The sequence below is a fragment of the Plectrocnemia conspersa genome, unplaced genomic scaffold (genome assembly GCF_051122295.1).
Source record: "Plectrocnemia conspersa isolate PC_06_02 unplaced genomic scaffold, ASM5112229v1 ptg000010l, whole genome shotgun sequence".
NCBI lineage: Eukaryota > Metazoa > Arthropoda > Insecta > Trichoptera > Polycentropodidae > Plectrocnemia > Plectrocnemia conspersa.
Window position 1 is genome coordinate 9,505,001 of NW_028277174.1, and position 24,351 is coordinate 9,529,351.

General features: G+C 34.6%; 1 protein-coding gene across 4 annotated transcripts in view; it reads right to left on the reverse strand.

Moving 5' to 3' along the window:
* sbb (scribbler) overlaps positions 1-22,955 on the reverse strand; it is a 264,527-nt gene extending 241,572 nt beyond the window's left edge. For all 4 annotated transcript variants that reach the window (XM_088195524.1, XM_088195522.1, XM_088195523.1 and 1 more), the window contains exon 1: positions 22,491-22,955. The gene's annotated coding sequence lies outside the window, so the exon portion shown is untranslated. The remainder of the gene's footprint in view (positions 1-22,490) is intronic.
* Positions 22,956-24,351: the final 1,396 nt, after the last annotated feature.

A 24,351-nucleotide genomic window follows, 5' to 3' on the forward strand; every position in this document is an offset into this window, starting at 1 on the left:
ATCTTTATGGCAATAAATTTTTACTCATAAAAATCATACTTGAATACAATTTAAATGTATTAAATTCAATAGTTATGTAAAAGTAAATGCGATTGATTTACTTTCACTTTTACGATTTTTTACTATAAATTTTGGAACATAGTATATATAACACATTGCGGACCGTTCCCGCGTTTTCGCGTGACAAAAATAATCGTAAAAAATATAGTAAAAAGTGAATCGACAAATTTTGTTAACACTTTGCCGTTTCTAAGAACATGATCTATTAGTAAGTTCGATTCTCAGTGCTATAAAAACCTTCAAAGAACATAATTTTATACAGAAAACTGAGATTATAAACACCACACGACATAAATTGCCGTTTAATTTTTTATCTGCTTATTTTTCGGGTAAGATTACTACATTTTAGCGTTGAATAATCACCCACAAAATATCCATAAATATAGTGTCGAGACCACACATTCGAGCGTGAGAAAAGACGTTTTGCGATTTGCAGAACAAGTGTATTCATCACGTCGACGTACGTACGATCAAAGATTTTGACGCATTAGGTAAACGCATATTTCAAAGGGATCATAAACAGTGTCCCAAAATAGCGTTGCCGAATCTTTAGCTCTTTAAATTACGACCATTACGCAAAAATCATTTTTATAAGAAAGGTAAAAGACAAAAAAAAATAAAATCCCGTTTCCACCAAAAATCATCGCATTGTTTCAAACGTCAAAAGTAGAAAGAGCAAAAGCACATCGCCTTTTTTGAAAAGGATATATAAGCGCATAGTTAGCGTAAATCTACACTTCTATTAGGATTTTGCGCTCCGGATCTTGCTTCAGATAATTCTGACTTGGGACTCGCATTAAGCGGAGGTACACCGAGCATCGACTGAGACTTAAAAGAGGAAGCGGTCCCTTTCAAAATAACGTCAACCTTGACTATTGGATTTTACGAGACGCAGACTAGGCTACGAGTATGTCACGTATCAATATTATTACATTAATTGTATGTGATTAAAAATATATAATATCAATAACTTTGCCATATATAAAAATAAATTCCGTCCGCAAGTTTAGCAAATTTAATATTAATCAACGTCAAGAAACAGGGTTTTGCCTAGTCCAGGAATTTGTATTGCAGTGCCATTATTCGCATTCTCCGCGAAACGTTGACTGCGGAACTCCATAACTTTCATCGTATACCTCCATATTACGACCCATAGTCAATTTATTTCGATATTGAACATCGGTCGGTCTTGCGGTTGAGTTTTGGGCACGGGTCAGCGCACCGTGCCTTCCTCAATTTGCATACGATCATGGACCCCTCGACGGGCTCCGCCCTATTTGCCGTTCGACATGATTCACTTAACAATTTTAATGATCAATATTTAAACAGGGGTTTGGTGCAGCGTGAAATAAGACGCATCGAAAACGTCCCGAAAACCGCAAGACGTTCTACTCTGCTGTGTGCTCTCAGATAAACATACAGACATAATCCATTTAGGTTTGATTCGAACAGAACAACACCATTCTTCATGAAGCGTTTCACCCGTGGATAATTCGAAAATCTTGGCCATTTCAAGACCAGGTGTGAAGCGCTATCGTTTCAAAAGCTTTTCCGAGAACCCGTATAAAGCTCATATTTTATTACCCTTCTCAGTAATTAATTTACAAGCCATGTGTTCTGATATCCATGGTTTTATTGCCGGGTTCAATTTTAAATTACAAGACATAATCGAGCAACGAAACGAAGGGCAACCCTTGGCTTCTTCCACCTGCGGCCAGGGTAGGGTACGTATCGATGTCGAGAGGGGAATAAAGGATGGGTCATAAACCCCTTTCTCTACCCCTTTTTGGAGAAATTACGTATTCAAAAAGCATTCTATCCCGGGGCTCGGGACGTCGCTAGATATGCACAATACATAAATTGCCCAAGCCGCACGGCGCATTGCCCAATAGTTCATTAAAAATACATTTGTGATTTAAATGAACGGCTCTTCCGAAGGCAGACTCGTTGAATGCACAATGACCGATATTCGACACGTTAAAATTGCGAAACAGACACTATTATGAACAAAATACACTGGCAGCAAACACTGTATGAGGAAAAACGATTCGCGAACGGCAAATAAAAGTTTTTCTTGCTGGTCGCAAGTGCATACGCAGTGGTTGTCATAAGCAGTTTATCTACATCATTTTGGGTCTACCAACATTGCATACCAGTTTACGGGTATGTATGTACTTTTATAAGTTGGTTACGTTTAAATCAATAAATGAACTCGTGGTTGAAAAATATATTATTTAACATTTTAACTATAATCCCCACCATAAAACTGTATTTTTGTTATAAATTATAAAAACAAATGTCCAAATATCTCATTAAGTTTTTTGCATAAGGCCCTAATATATTATCAAATCGCCAATTAGCAAAATATTTAAAGCGATAAAATAAGTCATTAAAAATGTACTCGAATTAGCTCCGCTAAATAGCGCCAACGAATAAATCTACAATTTAATCAAGCATACGCTGACGCGTGCATCGCAGCAGCGCCAGTGCTTATTTATAAAAATATCATTGAATACGCCTAAAAATAACATTTGAAATAAGAGCGCGTGAGACGAATTTACCTTACCGTGTGATATATGAGATTACCTTTTTGTGCGAACGTAAAAGGGGTAGCTTTTGCTTTTTCGGACCCCCGTTCGCCGGCGTGTGTGCGAATTGCGTAGCGATTATATTGTAATTCAGTATCTGTCACATCGGAATTATATCGGCGACGTGCGAACGACAGATAATGCTCCCCTTCTATCGAACGCCCCTCGGAGCGCTGCGGTTTCCATTTTCAATTAAACGAGCGGCGTGAAAATCGAAAAAAATGTTATATTATACATTTGACGCCAGTATTTTTTGTTACTGTTCAAATAGCAATTTCAGATTTCATTATCGAATGACGCCGGATTGCGTCGGGAATTGATAAATTAATTCATTGTTTGTAACAAAGCATATAAACGGCAAAGAATTTAGTAATAGTTTATTTAACTGATTTTTATTTGAATAAATATACATTTATTGTATTACTTGTAACAAAACCACCCCGACTTTAAATATCCGTAAAGTGGTAAAAACGCCAATATCCTAATGCCATCGAAGTTGATGATGATCATTTCTGGTCCTAAGTGGATTTAGGCCATTGACTAAGGTAAATTGCAAAAGGTTGAATACTTATAAATCAAATGTTATACGACACCTTCGTAAACTGAACGGTGTCATAGCTCAGCTTTTTGTGGCGCATGATTTGTCACAAAAGCCGACTACATGCGAATCGTTCTTGGATCTCTTTGTCACGAGTGATGAGATGGGTTGTGAATAATAATGTTAAACCCCTTACAACCCCCGAAGGAGAATGGCAAAAAATGTTTGTGAAGTGTTTTATCTAGATCTAAAATCGAACGAAATTAATGCTAAGTACTGTGTATAATTAAACAATTTGAAAAAGGCATTATTTTTCACATTTTACAAATTTAATTATTATATTAAAAAAAATTCTACACAATTCTCTTTCAAAACATGATATTTTTAAGGTGATGAATTTATATTTCATAAATGTTGTATCTAATAATATAAATTATATAATTGCTTAATTAAACATTATTTCTTCTCTTATCTTGCTACATATAAAAGTCACATGGAGTAAGCATGGAATGAACTGATATAAAATACAGACAATATTTGTATTTTTTAATCATTGTAATATTTTTACAACCTAGTTTTACATCGAACAACGTCAAATGAATGACAGTAATATTTTGATATTTATGCTCATTAAAATCATTGCTTTGACTAAAACATATATTTAAATCAAATTAACAATACGTGTTAATTGAGCGATTATTTTTGCTTTGGACCAAAATCAAAATGGCGGAGGAACCATCTGTCACTCGAACCGATTCAAAACGAATTCCTAACCTAAAAATACGTTTCATAATCGTGCAAATTGAGCAACAATGATTTTTTGCGGTTTCGAAAACAATACAAAGGCGATTCGGCGACGCGAATTAGTAAACAAAAGTTGACCGCGTTCCGGAGGCGTTGCGTTTATTTAAAATCGATCGCCGAGAGGAGAAAAAAAGAGAGAGGGCCGTCACCTCGCGAAAGGTAAACAGCATTTATTTGTTTCGATAGCGTAATTATTCATCGTCGAGAGAGCCGGCGCACAAACGAGCCATTGAAACATGGCATTAGCGCTAATGGGCCTCCCTGCCCACCTGCCTGCTTGCGAGGGGTGGGGGAGGGGCGCTTGCTCGGTAGAGATGTTCCGACAGATATTTTAAATTGTAACCGCGCGTCGGATTCGTTACTCTGCACCGATGGCTGAAAAAATCTAGTACATACCCTATGGTCCGTTTTTAGTGTACCTGTTCGCGCCCCATTCAATAAATACTCGGACGCTGAGTAGTAGAATAATTAATTTAATTTTAATTCTAAATATTTTTACACTTGAGTAAAGATTTTTATATTTACATACTGCATTTCTCGTTAGCGATATACTTTGTTTAGTCAATTTTGAATATAAACATAATTAAAAAACAATGAACTTGATTTTTTAATTATGTCCTAATTTTAAGTTATACTATTTTTTATGACCTATGTTTAACCGAGTTCCTATAATCGAGTGTTTGTTAAATAGTGATAAAGGAAGAACTTTCTTTAATAACATTTCTGAAACAGATCTTCCTGCTATTATCTGTCAAGGTGACGCCAGACAAAAGCTGAGCAAAAAAAAGGTAAGTCGCCAAAAGGCGACGATGTGAAATCTGACGTCTGACCTGGAGTACCCGTTTCACGGGTGAGTTAATTGCCATCATCGCCAGGTAGACGGTTGAACGTACCCATGTAAGAGCATATTAAACTCGGTATAATTAATCCAACAGCCGGCTCCCGCAGATGTCTAACTTATTTGTCGACTTCCATTAACGTTAAAAACACGATGAAATACACGCGCCCGTTTAATTGAGCGTGTACAATTTTATATATATCATACACACAAAAATAAAAAAATACTCCCCTTTGCGACGGCGATGGTCGATAAAAGTCGAGTTACGGCCGTTGCCATATTAAATATCGCACTATTATTCACTTTTATTATAAATTAATTAGACGCTGAGCGACAAAAAAAGAATAATGCGCCATTTGCATCGGGTTGCCAAAGTCCCATTCCAATCGTAACAGTCGCGCGTCAATGTTCAAAGCGGACGCTTACAATGCTATCGATTACGGATCGTTAGCCAAATTTTTCGACCATTAATCTGTCAAACATGTATATGTATAATTTTTTATTGATAAAATATGCAATTTATCAAAATATTAGATTTCATAATAAACAGGTTGTTTGTTCATTACCAGATTTCAGATTTGTAATTGGTCGCAATGACTCCGCTTCTTTTGATTGAAATCTAAATAAATCACAATACGAGTAAAAATATATATTTTACTCGATCGGCAACACAATCACATGACTCGTTTCCAATATGGTCCGCGTAACGTATCAGATTTTCTCTTGTGGAAAGCCATCCGTTATCACTGATTAAGTTGTTCAAAAAATTAAGCTTTGTTAATTTTAATAATATACGTTTATTTATGAAATGGCTAATAGCCCAATGCGTTACAACGGAGTGAACACTAGCAGTAATAAAAATAATAATAGTGAGACACTAGACTGAAATCAAATTCTGTAAATCAATGGCATATATTATAACGATTATAAACTGTTATTCCATCTCACAATCAATAAAAGTTAAATTTTATTTTAATTATTATTATTCATCCGCAAGTAAAGGAAAATCAAAGAAACCCTAATCTGATCGATCAGAATTATAATTATATGATACTCACTAATTCCGATCTCCAAGTCACGTTATAAATTAGGTCTTTCAGGTATAGTCACCGACTTATATAATGGTGTATGGTGCTGGTTAGTATGTGTATATGTTTATCATTTCATAACGATTAAGAATGTGCATACAATTTTAACTGTTGCATTCGTGAATCGGACGTGAACGTAAAATACTTTTTTAATGGTTGCTTTTTGCAAAGAAAGAAAAAATTATATACGTGTACGTTCAAAGGCTTCGCTCGACAAAACATTTACGTTTCACAATGCGGCGACGAGAAGCATTAACGTTACGTAAAAGTGTACCGTAAAAATAACACTTTGCGGTCGGCGGATTAACGTTATTTTTTACCCATTAAAAAATATTCGCCCCCCGGTTATTTCCAAGTGACGAAGTTAAGCGGACATTTGCGCAAAGTTTGACAGCGTTGAAATTGCGAGGTTAAAAACCGATTGAGAAACAATACGACTCGTAACATTTTATTATATAGCTCATCTGCCGTTTAACGAGAGAATGAGGGAGAGTCGAGAAAAATATAACTGCTTACGGAGGATGCATACATATAGTGTGTTTGATTAAGGAATAGAAATATATAAGAATATTGCGCAGCTAAAACATTAACAACTGCATCCGCAAGCGCATAAAATTAGGGCTGTGAATAGTTCACTGAACATATTATGAATGGTTATTCTATATTACTTACAATTATTTCTAACCTTTCGTTCAATTACTGTTTGTGGATTTAGCAGAAAACAAGGCTTTGCATATTTAACCCAGTTTAATCACGCTTTCATGAATTATTCCACACAAATCGTACGCCAACCGCATTATCAATTCTCTTTCTGCAATCAGACCATCAATCATAAGCTTCTCGAAACTAATCCATTGATTCTGATCATTAATATAATATAAACTAACTTGCGTGTGACGCCACAGATGGTTAAAAACAAAGAGGCTCACCCCTTCAATACGGTAAAAACCACATGAATTCTTAATGTACATACACTGTTGTCACAAGTGCCATCTATGCCTGCGATGTGTCACAATGAAAAATTGTACCGGCACACTGGTGTGACGCGGTCATCCGCTAATTAATATTTCAAACATTTCCATAGATTTATTTGACAAACACAAAGCTGTTTTCGAAACACATGTTTACATAACAAATAGTGGCGGCTGCAAAGAGGACGACGTTTTCCACTAACCTTTCAGGAAAAAAGTATTTGCATAAAATTAATTAAATAATGATACGCGTGTATTTAAATCTCATCGCCCTACGGCAAGAGCGAGCTTCTGGTGTAGATGTCTTGAGTAATTCCGTCAACCGCCTGACTTCACACTCTCTTTATAATTGCTTTGCAATAATCGTGCCCGCTTTGTTATTTACGAGATCTTATCTCAAAATGTCTTAACGTGATAATTGACGGGTTTGTGTATTTTACAAATTAAATTAATTTTCACGATTCATAGACAGCAAACAAAACCGTGACTTGCCTTTGGCCTCGCAGGCTCGTAAAATATTCCGTCAAAGCGTTAATAAATATGTATTTAAACACCGTAATATATTATACTATTAAAGGCTTAATGTGCTAATGAAACAGATACATACATAATAAACTGTTTGTTTTCATGATGTGTCGCATGTGTTTGTTGATTTTTAAGAAAAAATAACACTGCCAACAACGTTGCCAAAAATGATCTGTCTACACTCGAAAGCACGTGGTTCTTTGCCATATTAAAAAAATGAGGAATGCATTTTTTTCAGAAACTGAGACATACATTGATAATATCCTGTCTTTTTTAAAACTATTTGACTTTAGGACCACCCATGCTTAATAATAATTAATACACCATTTATTATACGTAAAACGAAAACACTTCAGGCAACTTATATTAACCTATTCTATTAATTTGTCACCGTTCATTAAAAAAAATATTACATAGTTGATAAGGTGAAGTAACGTGCAATAAACAACAATAATAAGTTTGTTGTATATTCAAGATTTTATCTGTGTATAAGCCCCTTATCTAAGTGAAAATTAGTGGAACTAAAAGTACATTATTATAGCTGTTTAAAACGAATAATTACATTTTAAAATAAAATTATATATATGTAGTCAATAATTAAAATATGGGATTGAATCAGGTGATTCACTTACCACATTAGATTTTTAAATAAATCATATTGCTGTTCTTAAGCGTATATTTGCTAATTCAAGTTGTAGATGAAAACAATTTGATTTGTTATTTAAAAAAACTTCTTAAGAAAATTTGACAACTCTGTTGTTAAGTTTTGATTAAAAATAAAGTATACACAGATGGAATAATCAAGAGAACAAGAGATGTATTCACTGCGTGTCATTATTTTATGTAAGCAACACACATCGAAAAAAGAAGAATTTTCATTGAAAAATTTAAATCATAGAATTATCTGTCATTTTTGATTTTACTGATTTTTTTGTCAGAAGTGCATTTTTTAAATGTAGCATCATTGAGGTATAGAACCTAAGCAATAAAAAAACATGGGATGATTTTTAACATGGAGAGGGGCTGTAATTTTAAATAAAAATTTATAAACCGGGTTTGCTTCACCCCATACAAAGCTGAAATGATGTCCCTGGGCAAAAAGTATGTAAAATAATAAATTAAGCATTTTTTATGAAATTCAAAAAGTTTAACAATGAAGAAGGTAATTAATGATTAATTAAATAATATTTTACAGGCAATTGACTTTTTAATTGGCAGTAAGCTTATTCATAGAGCCCTGCATCCAAAAAAAATCGTTTCATTAAAGAAATATATACTCATCCCTCGACTTACGCGGTAGATACGTTCCAGGAAATATCGCGTAAATCGAGGCATAGAACGTAATTTGTAATAAACGATCGAATAGTATTCACGCGTACTTTTTAACGTTTCGTTAACTTATAAAGTAAAAGAGTGAAGTCTTCAGCAACACGCGTGCACTCCAAAAAGCATCTCAATACACTGCATGGGCAGAGGCAGAAGTTCCAGATGTAGGTTAAGTGCAAGAAATGGGAGTAAGTCCGTTTGTACATCGCCGCGCTACACGTATGAAACCAAATATATTTGATTTGAAATATTAAAAAAATCTTAACCGCGTAAATGAAGGGATAAGTGTATGTAAAAATTTTCACTACGCGTCATTTTATTAATACAAATTAACAGACTTGTTGGAACTTCAATGGATAGGAGTGCAGTTGAGAGCCCGATTCTCCTAGTTGTGCTACTGTACTATTTATAAAGATTGTTACAACTAAGCCGATAAAATGTTTGTATATCAAACACTAAAAAGGACTATTTGTTTTACAATTTGATGCCAAGAAACACTTCAACACATTCCAGTTCAAATATTTGATGCGTCAAATTCCTAAACGTTTATTAATTCACGCTTAATTTGAGAGATCGCCATGTGGGAGTCTGAATGTTCGGAGATTGAGCCGGGGAGGGAGAGGGTCGTCCAACGGGCAAACAAAACTCCGGGTGCCCGCCCGGAGTTAATCCACTTAACCGGAATAACTCCAAGCGCATGAATCACGGGTCCACGGGTAATTGGTCTTTTTTAACACAGCCAGCACCACGCCACAGTGACAAAGGTCGACAATGGTCGCCGATTGAATGGCAGGACCCGTTTGATATCTCTGAGCGCCATTCGCTCGTATAATAGAGGATTCCTTTGAGCGTCGCCCGGAGCAGTAAAGCCGGCAGCTAAACATAGCTCGTATATATATATATGAATGTATGTGAGCTGGTTCTCGCTCCCTCGCCAGGACCGGGAGGCGGGTTCGTCCTGCTCGGGCGCCACCAGCGCCCATAAAGATTCGAGTCACGTTTTATTGATATTAGCCGGAAAATATGGCGTTTTCTCGAATGAGACCGGTATACTGTGTGTGTTTGTGTTAAACACACAAACCGCAAAACGTAAAATTGTGCTGAACAATACGAATTAAATTTGGCGTTTAAAATTCAGAGTGATACTCGACAGGCCAATCAGAAATAGTGTTCAGTATTCTGAACATATAATTTTATAATATAAAATTTAATATGATAATATGATTTTCAAAGATTAGCCGAAAGACTAAATCGCAACGCATGAGCGTGTTCCAGGGCAAACACCTAAAAAAAACTTCAGCGAGTCAATAAAGCATATTTTAGACTTTTTCCAAGAAGCGATGCAATTGGCTCGCAAACATCCTCATCTGCTATTTGAGAGCTGTTTCAATTAATCCCATTAATCCTTTAGATGCTAAACAACGATATATCGTTGTTCGTGAAACTAGTGAGAAATGCTAATTTATTTATTTATGTATTTTATACATTTTATTAATTATTGTGTAAAATAGACTAGACAGACTCATGAATTTCAATTACTGTATTTTATAATTCAGTTAAAATTTTTATTTTTATATTTTTAAGAGAAGTATGTACACAAATAATTACAAATTAAATACAATAAAAAAAAATCATCCATATAAACACAATTCATCATATCTTATGTGTCTAGACCACCTATGCAATTATTTCACTTTCATCCTTATGAAGGGTTAAAATAAATTACAATTAAAATATTTAGAGAAAATTTCTTCGAAGATGTTACAACAGAACACTTATTGAATAACATTCTCGCAACCAATTTAAATATGTTTAAATCATCAGCCAATAAAAAACCGATTTAAATTATAGTGGCATTCTAGAATGTGAAGTACTCTTTTGAGACATTAATTTAGACGTTTATGACAAAATCGGATGTAGCATAAGAGAGAAATACACATTATTGTTATGCTTTTAATAAAATCTGCATAGAAAGTGAACTACCAAACAGGACTCACGAGTCTCGTTTCATATTTCAAAAAACCTTGAATGAAAATTCACAAAAACGCATTGAATGTGTTCAAAGTGCACAGGAATATAACGAACAGACGCGCGATTAATCTAAAGCGCCCCGCGAATTCCTAAGGGTGCGAAGCTGGGGATTGGAATAAAAGCGAAATAAACGTAAAAGGAATGCAGACACTTTCCTTTGAAAATGGAAATAATATAAGTAGTATATGTGAGGTGGTGCATGTCAAAAAGACATAATGCAAAAGGGATTTTCGCCGGAGAAACAAGGGAATAGGAAGGGGGATCAAAGTACACTTTTAACTTTTCGTTCTTTGGTCGGATTACGTGCGCATCATAAAACACTAGAATAGGGTGTTTATATTGATATATGCACGTAAGAATTATCTTAGAATGCGAATAAATGACACGGAAGGCGTTACAGGGAATTTCATAGATGAATGTGCTATATAACTAAAACAATGATTCAATTGGAATTCGTTGATAATAATATTTTTTAGAAAAATGATTATTTTGCTGATTTTCTGATCGTGATCACACATTTACTGTAACTCTCATAATTGTAACCAACGTGTAATAATCAAAATATCGCAATCGTCTTAATGCGTGTAAAAATGGCGAAATATGATTACATCAATAGGGCAAACAGGACCTTTATATTCAAATTAAATCTGCGAAGAAAGGAGGCGGCGATAGCACGAAACAGATTCCCAAAAGAGAGGACCCTGGAAACGCGTCCCTAAAAATCTCTCTTTTGATGTCGAAACGGGGCGTCCCCGGGGTTGAGGCAGATATGCGACCTATAAGATCAAGAGACGGCGATAAAATACACGCACTCGCAGAGGCGAAAGGGTTAACGAAACAATTTATGACGAAACGACGACCGGCGTACGGAAAATGGTGGGCGGCGAAGGGCCGATTTGGGTTTTGCCGATGACACCTTCATTATTTCACCATTTGTATCGGCAAATCATACATTATATATATACTTGTGTCGAGTAAAAAATGACTCTTTTAATTGCATAGGGAATTACCAAGTACAAGTTTGAGTTCAAGTCTACGCGCAAACTTAAAATATAAATTTATGCTGGTCAAAGCATCCCATATCAATTACCGAGAGTGGATTTGCATACTCGTTTACACCATATTTTATTGCTTATAAAGTGGCATAGTGATTAAAGTTTAAACGCTGCAAGTACAGGAGATCTTTTCAATTAACTTTAATGGTGTAACTTGTTCATACACAGGTGAATCAAATGAAAGACATCAAATTGTGATAGAAATCCTAATCACAGCAAGTTACTACTTAACGTCATTATAGCAACATAAAGACAGCTGTCCGACTTCATATCTATCAATCAAGTAGAGTGCGAAATTCCGAAACTGCATGAACCTGTGGAACTCTCCTATTCATCTGAAGGAAACGTATTAATATTTAGAAGTCCAAAGGTATATATTTCGTGCCCAAAATGGTTTTACCATTACAGTCCAAAAACTTATGTCATGCCTAATATATTTTCTATTTTTTAAGCCATTTTAAATGACTTGATGATAAAATTTCAAGAATTTTATTTCATTAGTTACTCAGAGATACTTTTATCAATATATTACGGTAAAAAGATTTAGTGATTCCTAACCATTTTACCTGGAATTGTAATAAAATCCGTTAATCCATCGATGGATTTTGGAAACAATTTTTTGACCAGTCTGTGGCAACCGCTCAAAACCTAGACGTGTAAATTGTTATCCATGGTTCTCAATCTAAAAAGGTTTGTTTTTACAAATACGTTCATATATATTTTAAATTAATTAAAATAATGTATTTGATACAAATCAATATTAAGACAATATATTTTATGAGCATTAAATTCCTAATGGCTAAGTTGATGTTGATGAATCAATTGTCATGTATTTATTATTTTGTACTCTACTACATGTCTATAACGTCGCGAGGATCAAATACGTTAAATGTTTTATTTTAATCAAGAGTAGTACTTCAGTTGTACGATAGATTTTTGCGATACGTTGTTACTGAAGGATATCATATATAAAGAATGATCCAACTTTAGTTTTCGAACCTTTTTCTAAAAAAAAACACAAATTTAAAGATATCGTTCCCCTTGGATTTGGCCACAAAAATGCACGTCATTTAATGAAATACTATGAATCTTAGTGAAATCGAAATATTAAAAAAATAACTAAACTACTTTTAACTTTTGCCCCCCCCCCCCCCCCCGTAAAAAATCTGAAATGTCGGGAATGATTCTAAACCAAAAATTCGCAAGTTATCCCCCAATCTATCCCGAAAATATTTTTTTAAATATGACATTTCAGTGAAATTATTTGGGAATATATTTTCACCAGTAGATATATATTTTTACGAGAGAAAATACAATTTATCTATCAGGTGCTAGTAAAATTACAGGATTTCAACTCTCCATACGTAGTATACATTTACGTACCTATCATTATGTATAAGTGTTATACATCGCATGTGAATAATTAATTTTTCAGTGAAGTTATATTTTTACTAGTGAAGTTCAAATACATTTTCACCAGTATATATATATTTCTACTAGCGAAAACATAATATAACTGACAGGCGCTAGTGAAATTATATGCTGCTCTAAAATGTCTATGAAACTCTATTTGACAGTTGCGTAACGTCCATTTTTTGTTCAAACTCAAACCTAACCTAATGAAAGTTCAAAAATGAATTATAGTTTTAGAACTTTTATTAGGTCTAAAATATTTCTCTCAGAACTACGAACTTTTTTTATAAGAGTGTTGGTCAAAGTATGTTTAAATCGAATTTTGGTCAATAGGATGACGCAAAAACAATTATCACTTTTCAGAAGTAAAAAATCAACGTCAAAAGCAATAGAATTGTGTCAATAAAACGCTTGGTAAAGAGTGTTCCCACTGCGACGGCGACGGCGAAAAAATATTGTGAAAGAAAAACAAAGGAGATGTTAAAAAACCTCATTTAAAATTAAATCTTCATATGGAAGATTGCTTCGAAAAATTTCATACAATGGACAAATATATCCAAGATATGTAAGTAAATGTAATGTACATACAAAAATATATTTAGTGTTTCATATGTCAAAGTAATAAAAAAACGACAATAAATTTCGTGCGATTAAAAATATGTTCAGAACCATTAGTGTAAATTACAAAAGTGAGCAATTAACCAAATACTATTTACAAGGATAGACCGAAACATTCGTTCTTTTGTCAATGCATTCTTGGGTATTTTTTTCAGGTAGTGGTCCCAACATCTGCAATGGGTACAGGGTATACCCTAAATAAATTATATAGCAATAACAGATAAGAAGCATAATTTTTGTCCGGAAATATGTATATATATATATAATATATACACGGATTTATGTGCCATTTGAATCGCCCCCGTACATCAATCCATTACCTCATTATCATATCACACACGCGGTCATTAGTTTCACACAAAAAATATATTTCTATGAAAATAATGAAATTAACACACAAAAAGATAACACGCGCGCATTAACTGTTTCAGTGCCAATTCGTGATATCTTATCTGAAAAAAAACACAACTTTCCACTTATCGAAAGCGGTTGGATAATGCAAACATATGTAGCGTTACAAAATTGGATATTGTAATATCAGAGCACAGTATTCTTGTCAGCGTTGAATGATTGGCCGGAAAGGCTATTATCAGGATGGTATAAAAAAAACATACAAAATATGCTATTAATGGTTAACGTTTGGCTGACCAGATAACCCCAACTAACAACCAGGACTGATAAAAAAATAATTGCAAATATAATTTATTACAATGGCAATAATTATCAATTGTATGTTAAATTAACCAAATCTATTCACAAGTACAGTTTGAGCGTTAGAATTTAAACACGGTGACGAATGGTTTCGTGTAAAGCGACATTTTTATCATTCTTTTTTTATGGCAAAACCTCGAAGCGGCCTTGGACATCGTAAAAAGGTATTTATAATGCGAAGAATCGGACTTTTTGCGGTTGGTGGCTTTCGAGGCGGAGATAACGTGTTTGTGTATCTTACTTGATTTTTTATGGCTAAATAATTTGACTATATATTTTTTGTATTAGAAAATCGATTGCTAACATCAAATTGAATAAAACAGCTTTATTTATATAAAAAGATTAATAACTACAAATATACATTTTTATATTATGAACATTAAAAAAACTATAATGATAATATGAGTGCAGTGTGAACGTTACATTATTGTATTTGTTTTTATTTACGTTGTTAAATAATCGTTAAGGTTTGGCAATAACATATTTTTTTACATAAACTATTTTCCAAAATACTGCAATAAACATTTACAGTTACATATTTATAAGATGTCTTTGAACTATCTAGTTTAGAGGCAATATTTTTACAAAAATATCTGATCCTAAAAAATCAAAAATGTCAAGCCACTACTTCCTCCGTTGAAAACAACGGAAAAAAAAGACCTGGCAAGAGCAAGCCCAATGCGTTACAACGGCGTAAATCTGTACCAACTGTACCAACATAATGAATATCTACAAATAAGTCTGGTATATAATATATTATTTATAAATAAAAATTCGGCGATTTTTTACAAATAAAATTCGAGTCTACTCCCGGAACTCGAACCCGCAACCTTTGTGTTAATAGTCTGAGATCAACCTTGATATATACACTTGATTCGTTTAATAAAAAAGAATCCCAATATTAAATTTCGAATATTTGTTATGCGAAACAAGCACTCCCGTCAGGACAATTTCCAAGAACAGTCGCAGTTTATACCTACTCAAAGGCATATTCAAATAAATCAACCTCAGTTCTAAGACACACAAAATTTCGTGTTCGGTTAATAAATATCTGAATCATTTAAATGCGAGTAAAATTGCATTGCAGTTTATCATATAACTGAAACAAAATAAACCAACTACGTCACGTAAATCTGACCAATAAACGATTTTAGCAAAAGATCAGATCTAATTAATGTCTGAAAATTGGAAACATCTGTTTTTATTAATTATTTAATAATACAGTATAAATAAATTACTCTTGCAGTTTTTTTTGCAACAATGCTGCCACAAATTGCTCTACTGTGAAAGAAAGGACAATCAAACTCTTAACATTAAATTTTAAGCTTTTCGCTTTAGATGCAAATAACATTTAACAAAACATGCATTGATATCTAAATATTGATCTTAAAAGGCTCAGCAATCAAAAGGTTAAAATTCAAATCTGACGTGGTAATCGTACACAGTATAGAAATATCGCATCGTATTATTTTTTCCTAAAATCTTCCGTTTTAAAATATATAAGTGTGTTAAAACGGGCTAGGTCAATCAGGTATAATGAATACCTTCAATTAAGTATTAACCACTACACTGAAAGTCTGAGAATCTGTGACATTTATATAATTAATTATAAATTATGATGTGTATTATAATTTATAATCAATATAATTCATGATATTTTCATAAATAGCGCATTTATTAACAAATAAAAATTCGAGTTTGTTACCGCGACTTTCTGGTTTCTGAGTTACTAGTCTAGACCTTACGCTATTCCGACCTTTATAAACTTCAGAAGCGTTAGCAAAACTTCTAACTAACCCCAAAATGAATGCCATGTCACTTAAGTTTGCAAAAAAAATGTTTATTATGTTTCACAAAGGTTCATTTTTTAAGGGAAATGGAATGCTAGTATGATGCCAGATTACTGCTGGTTCCTGTAAAAAGAAACTGACGAAGAAGAAAACATACTAAGAAGCATTTTTAATTATGTTTTAACTGATGTTTATCTTTATACATTTGTGATCGTTTTTAATATAATATAAACTAGTAAATATGTTACCTACAACTTTATTAACATACAATACAAATAAATATAGGGCCATGATAATTTTTAGTTGTATGAACTAAGTCATATTACGACGACCGGCGCATCGTATGGCAGTCAAAGTGTTAATGTATGGGATTCATACAGACAATAATTTGACTGTAACATCAAAACTTGACGTAATACACCATGGTCACCATAGAGACTTTGAATATGTATGTTATACTTCGTCCAAATCAGTCATCAAAATCCTAGTTGGCCAGTGTCATTATTGAATATGCATTCGGAAACGGTCGACCCGGCTTTTCATTTCAACTTTTTCAGTCACGATTCTCCGCAAAACATTTGGTATGCGCACATCCGCTTTTGGCAGTGGACAAATCGCCACCGGCCGCCAATGAATTTCTAAACGAGATTGTAATGCGACACTGACTGACAACGAATAGAATTCAACGAGCGGTCGTAATGTCTAGTTTAGTGTGGTGTGAGATGCGAAACACGCGGTGCACAAATGCGCGAATAAGCGCGAACAATGGCATAGCGGCATCCAGTGGTCGACAACCTTCTGCGTGTGCAAATATTAGCGCATAGCGCGCCACGCCATGCGCATAGCGTGGCTCCCGGTTCTCGCGCTTAACCTGAATACCACGTGGGCCACTTTATTATCATCAATACACCAATACTGTTTTATTACGTTAAAGGGAAGCCGCAAGTGCCGCTTAAATAATACATAAAAGGTATATAACCATACATTATTGGAAATCTATTCACAAACAAAGCGAACATATTCAAAGAATGTCGCGTCAAAACCGATAATTCTAAACCGAATACACGCGTTGGATGTAACGTATCCGAGAATCCATAAAAATCGACCTTGCCTATTGTTAACGATCTCACCACCTACACAGGTAAGGAATTCGAGTGCAGGTAAACTGAGCGTAACGAGCTGGCTTATACGATACACCTTCGCAAACTGATATTATAGCTTATCTGTTAAAGCAGGGTCGGCAAACTTTTTATATTTCAAGAGCGTATATATTTGTTTATTTATTTAAATTAAGAAGTTGACTCTTTGGCGGACAGACGGGTGGAAATTCACACAGATTGAGCGTCTGCAGTATTTTTTATTGAAAGTATATAGTTAGCATATTATTCAAGTAGATACATATGTACGAATAAACGGTGAACAAGGCAACACCGGCCGTTGTCTTCCGTCAAGGTCCACCAAAAAAATGTGCTGCACCTGCCGCCGTCACGTCAGTGTTACCAGTGTGCCGTCAATTTTTTGGCGATAATAAATAGGCCCCCACATTTCTATCTGAAATAATAAAGTTGTATTTTTTTCTTTTATGATTACTTGGTGTGTCAGTATCAGAGTGATGGGTAATTTAAGTCAAAAAAATAATCGCAATTAAATTTTTAAAAATCTGTATCACAATTTGTCGACCCCTATATGTTCAAGTACAAAATTCATGGATTTTCAACGCACTGGAAAAAATACCAGTCTACCGCCGCGCCAGAGTATTTAGAAACCGTCGAACGTACCTAATTCGATTCAACATCCATAAATTTGATCAAAGGCTAACGACGGCCAACAAAAAAAATAAGTATTTTTATTGCTCGGCTTCGATAGGCCGCGGCGATTAGGAAAAAACTGGTGTCGAAACGATCAATAAAATAAGAACTGTTTAACGTTTCTTTTGTTGCGACTAATAGTCGCGGCGCAGAACAATACCCGTACGCGAAAACTCATTCACTTAGCCGAGAAAATGAAAATAAAAAATAGCGACAAAAGTTCCCATGTAACAGCAGCGTTAGAGTAAGACAAAAAAAGCAATTCCCATAATTAAGGCCGAGATGAGACTGGAAAAAAGAATTAGACATTTGCCGCCGCGGAACAAATCTGCGATTCTTTTGATAAACGCGCTCGTAATCTGTAAAATTGCCAGTTCAGAGCAAAACACCGATAAAAGATCCGATAAGCGGCTATATATTTTTAACGCAAGAACGGTTAAAAACAAAAACGATCCGACATAAAACACAGTTATGACTTTTAAACGCTCCATATTATTTTAATTCATGTGAGAAAATAAGTTTAATTACAAACTAATCGAGAATGGAATCCCTGATTGTCTGACAAACAGATCATTGAGAAAATCACCGCAATGAATCAGCTACGCCAAAGTATAGTTATTATAATATAGTATTTACATCTACAAACTTTTTTTATAACAAAACATATACTCCGACGCTGACATTCATTCTTGTTCATAATTGCCTTAACCCAGGGGTCGGCAAAGTGCGGCTCCGGAGCCGCATGCGGCTCTTTGGCTCCTTGAGTGCGGCTCTGGCACAAATATCCACGGGCTCGGGCGCTAATTCTGGTTAAGTGTCCTTTCCATGCAACGTTGAATGTGTGCGTGAGCGTTGACGTAGTACCTGTTTCGTCCAGTAGGGGCGCAGCGCAGCGTAGTAGTATGTCAGCTGTCAATCTGCGTGTTTGGCGGCTACAGAATTTATGGCCAAAAGTATGACTGGCGTCAGAAAAGGGTTTGTTGCTATTTTGAAAGAAAAAAATAATCTCGAGATATTGGTTTATCATTGCATTATTCACCAAGAAGCACTTTGTGCGCAGACATTTCCGAAAGAAATTAGTGAAGTTATGGGATTAGTGATCACAATCATCAACTCAATTGTAGCTAAAGCTCTTAATCATCGTCAATTCAAAGAATTTTTAGTTAAAATGGAGAGTGAGTACACTGATCTTCTGCTTCATAACAAGGTTCGATGGTTATCAAGAGGGAACGTTTTAAAACGTTTCGCTTCCCTATTGCCAGAAATTGAAGCATTTCTCCTTGAGAAGGGTGTTCACTATCCAGAACTTACAGATAATCAGTGGATCCAAAACTTTCATTTTATGGTAGACGTTACGTCTCATCTAAATCAGCTTAACCGTAAACTACAAGGGAAAGGAAACAATTTTTTCGATGTTAGAAGAAGCCATTTCATTCGAAAACAAATTATTCCTTTTTGCTTAAGATTTTGAAAGGGAAACATTGTTTCACTTTCCGAGCCTGTTAAAGCATCGCCAAGAAAATAATTCCCTTTTGACAAACACCATTTCAAAACAGCAATTTTAAATATGAGGGAAGCATTTCTCAGCAGATTTCAGGAGTTTAAAAACAGCAAAGCGACCTTAGTATTGGTCAAAAATCTTCTTAATGCTATAATGCCTGAGTTGAAATTTTCTCCTTTTGGCATTGACATTGTAACTTTGAAATACAATTGCAGGATTTAAAAAACAAGGAAATATGGAGCTCCAAATTTTATCGTCTTTGTATTGATTTGGAAATATTGGAGAAGAACGAATGTGATCTTAGTTCACAACACAAGTGGTCTGCTTTGAAAGACCTAGAGAATGAAGACATGATCATTTTCAACGTCTGGAATAGTATTCCTGACTCTTACGATCAGCTGAAAAAACTTGCGTTTGCAGTTCTTTCCCTTTTTGGTTCTACATATTCATGCGAACAATCCTTTTCAAGCAAACAACATATAAACCTGACTTACTGAAACTTTCCAAAGAGATGCAACGACATTGCTCGCATTAAGTGTTTGTCAGTCATTGTCATGATTTAAATTTATGGATACCTTACTTTCATATTATTGTTTATCAACGAATAAATCTTTATTAAGTGTGAAATCAAGTTTTATTCAGTGTATCCGTAATTTAATAAAGGTCTAAAATTATAATAAAGGTTTACTAAATTAAAAAACAGATTTGGCTCTCAGACCTAATTTGAATCATTGTAATGTACATATTTGGCTCTTCGGCCAATAAGTTTGCCGACCACTGCCTTAACCAATCAACTCTGACCTTTTTTATACTCAAAATTATATTCGCTCGATTCTTTGTTGAATTTATGTTCCTCTCTTTTCGATACTGTAATTTCACATAAAGCGATTATCGTATATCAAAGTAAAATATATTCTCGTACATGATGAATATGACATTCGCACGTTGCATTACTGCAGGGTTAAATAAAGATTTTAATTATATATATATATATACAGAATATAACTTAAGTTTATGCATAACTATACCAAAAATACCTAGTAGATAGTTAATGTTGAAAATGATATGTTATATAAATATAACTTTTTATGTTCAATTGGTGGGTAGTGAAAATATAATACAGCATGGAGTGCCTCAAATGTAATATTACATACGCATAATTCACCTACAGATAAATTAAAATACACTGCAACTTCATATATTCCCATTTTTGTTTACATTTATACGGTAATAGTGTGCACAGGATTTATAACAATCATACAAATTCATCTCTATTTTTTAAATTGCTATATATTTTAAAAGCGTCTAGTGCAGTCATTAGAGCCATATACTTTTAAGTATATTTTGTCCAATTGTTAAGTCCATCTAAAATTAATTCACCTTTATACATACAAACTTCATTAGATTTAATAGTTTGAAATATATTACCATTATTGATATAGAACAAAGGAGAACGATTTAAGGCAGAACTGAATTAATGAATTTAAATAAATATCATTATTGAGGTTTGCTCAAATACTAGCAAACCAAGAAGTATTGACGTAAAAAATGCAAAGCCATAGAACAACAACATATCAAATAGCTCAATCGTAATATAACCATTGTTATATCAAAGTTTTCCCATGCTGTAAACTTCTGCAGCTCCAGAGAGAATCACGATTCAAAAAAATAATATTTATTTTAAAAATTTATAAATAAGGCAACGGCCCAAATAGGACCCCTGCGGTACTCCACAACCAGCAATTTGACCATCATTATTTTTTTAAATGAGTTTATTTTAATAATATAAATAAATATACTAATTATATATACTATACATGTTACTGGTTTATAACCATTTTCGTGTTTACAGTTTGTTTTTAGCTGCAATTTGATAAAAAATAAAACGTTTGAAGTTTACAACTTAAAACCGTTTACAACTTAAGCGAAACAATAAATTAAGTGATATTTTGAGTACATTTCATTGGAGAATGTATGTATTTAAATTTAAGATTGTTTTTATCGTAGTCACCGATACACGAGATAAGTGGATTAGAGTGGTTTCACGAGATATTTTTATAATATTTTCTGGTATGAAAATGAGTGTTCTTTAATTGTTGGCATTTGAAGGCTAATTATGCATTTTAAAATCACTACAACAAAAATTCTTATTGCAAAATGCTTTGTTTCAACTTTCTGATGACTAATGCGAAGGGTGAATCTTGTTTTAAGAGTTGCAGATCATGCTACTTTGTAACGTAGATATATCTAGATTTTGCATCAAAACATTGCTACCAAATGTAGCAGAATCAACAATTGGCTGTAATTACCACCCGACTTGCATTTTAACTTTAAAATTTTTGTTTTGCACTAACCATAAACAAATCTCACAATTTTTATAAGACAAAAAATTGATGCACAATAAAAACAATAATATTATCTCCAGAGCGAATTGAATATCCGAAAGAAACACCCTGTATACATATAATCCGCGGTTAAAACGATTACAAATAAACACATGTACACTGTAATAGGATAATTAACGCGACTTTGAATTACGTAAATAAACAAATAAACGAGCATCAATCAGTGCGCTGTTCTCTCGCGCAAAACACGCGAGTGCGAGAGAGACGGATACAGTCCAGTCAGATGCGCGCGCCCGTCGCTATGACAACGCGCGTGCGGATCGTCGCAATGTTTACGTTATGTAAAAAAATAATTTTCATTCAAATGCAGTGCGACACCTTAGCGACGGTTTTGTTTGATTGTTTTTTAATGCGTCGAACGCCCGCCAGGGAAAGACGTTAGTTTTTTAAACGTTAATTAATAGTGGGGGTTCATTATACCTTTTCCGGCGAATGTAGAACTGTGGTGTCCGTCTGTGATGCACTGCGGCGAAGAGTCGCCGGTTTCGGATATATATTCACACAATCAAACACTGATATTTTTATATATACATATAGAAATCACATTTGGAGAACAACAATAATTAAGCACACATCACAATCGAGGAGAGGCGGTGTCGGTGTCGGTGTTGGCTGTGGCGGAAGAAGAAGAAGAGGCGACCAAGAGACACACATGCGCAGCGGCGAGCCGACGCACACAAAGAGCGATCATTCGTCGTGTTGTGTTTGGCGGCGAGCGCACTGCTCAAGATGGCGGCCGGTCGCGGATCACACGCGCGCGGGTATAGGTTATGGCCAGAGCGGCGTATGGCGTACGGCGAACGGCGAACGGCGATAGCGCGACACGCCGGCGCAATGGCGTGCACTAACGGCACGCTCGCGCCCGTCGGACGAGTCGGCCGGACTGACGCGCGCGCCGACCCCCTCCCCTCGTCAAACACCCCACGGCCTCCTCTCCATCGCAGACCCGCCACCGGCTGGCTGGCTGGTTGGCTACCCCGCGTAGCTTCCTGTCAACCGACGCTATCCTGTGTGGCCATGATCTTCATGCACGCTACTTCTCGAGCGAATCAATTCGCAAGGCACTTTATTACTACAATAAACCTCACCGTACATTTAGAACCACGTGTTTTTACACGACATGTTTATATTATTTCCTTATTCGTGTATTTTACTGCATGTCTCCAAGGCGTAGCTTCGTGTCAACCGACGCACAAAGGCGAAAAAAAAACCAACTCTCGACTGCTTTTACTAAATTGTTTTTAAACAATATATACATTTTTGAACCAGTCAACGATGGTTTTCTAAATTTCAATCTGGAAGTTTATCAATAGCAAATGAAGACGGTTTGAGACGTCCTTTAAACAGTGTCAATGATAAGCTGAAGGTAATAGTGCGTTAAAAATGATCTTGAGACACAAAAAAATATAATATATTACTCCCAAAATACAATAACGTTTGACCTCTAGCAGTAAGGATGGACATACTGTTATTTGTGGCACGAACCTATGCCGGATCAAGGGGTGAATGAAATTGGTCACGTTTGCTTGAACACATAACCAAAATGCTCAAACCTGAGGTTAGAATGTTGTCGATGTATTCATATTCTTGTCCCGGGAAAAATAAAAATTGACACATGGCTGATGTGCTGGGTTCTATTATAGCAATTGCTAAAGCTACAATTTATAAATTACAATTTTCTCTTACCGATGGGTAGAGTAGAAAGTTCAAACTGAAATATGAAATTAACGGTTTCAAATTAGTATAAAATACTAATAAAATTAGTATAATTGATAACTATTATATATTACAATAAAATATGGAAATTATTATTATTCTGGAATCAATGTTGCATTTGCTGCGAAAGAAAATTTAATAAACGTGTCCTTAAAAGTGAAACAGACACGTAAAGTAGCATAGAGTTAAAGCGTTTTGAATTGATCATTTAGGTTCATGTATTCATGACTTTTATTTATTTTTTACTCCAAAACTTTAAATAGTTGTGACCTGAGTTATAACTTTACTTTATAAAACAGACCAACGCGCCACACATTGTCGAATTATGATTTCAACAATTTTCCAAGATTTCAGCAATTCTTAAAAATCTATATGGTTGTAAACAAAACGTTACTCTAAATGGTATACAATGATCTGAATATCTATGGATTCATAAAGTATGTAAACAAAAAGTAATACATAATGGTGTATGAGGCAGACCAAGATGTTCTTTTTAAGAATACGTTAATTTAATCATTTGTATTACAGCATATAGTATACCTAAAATCATCATCGAATAAACGGG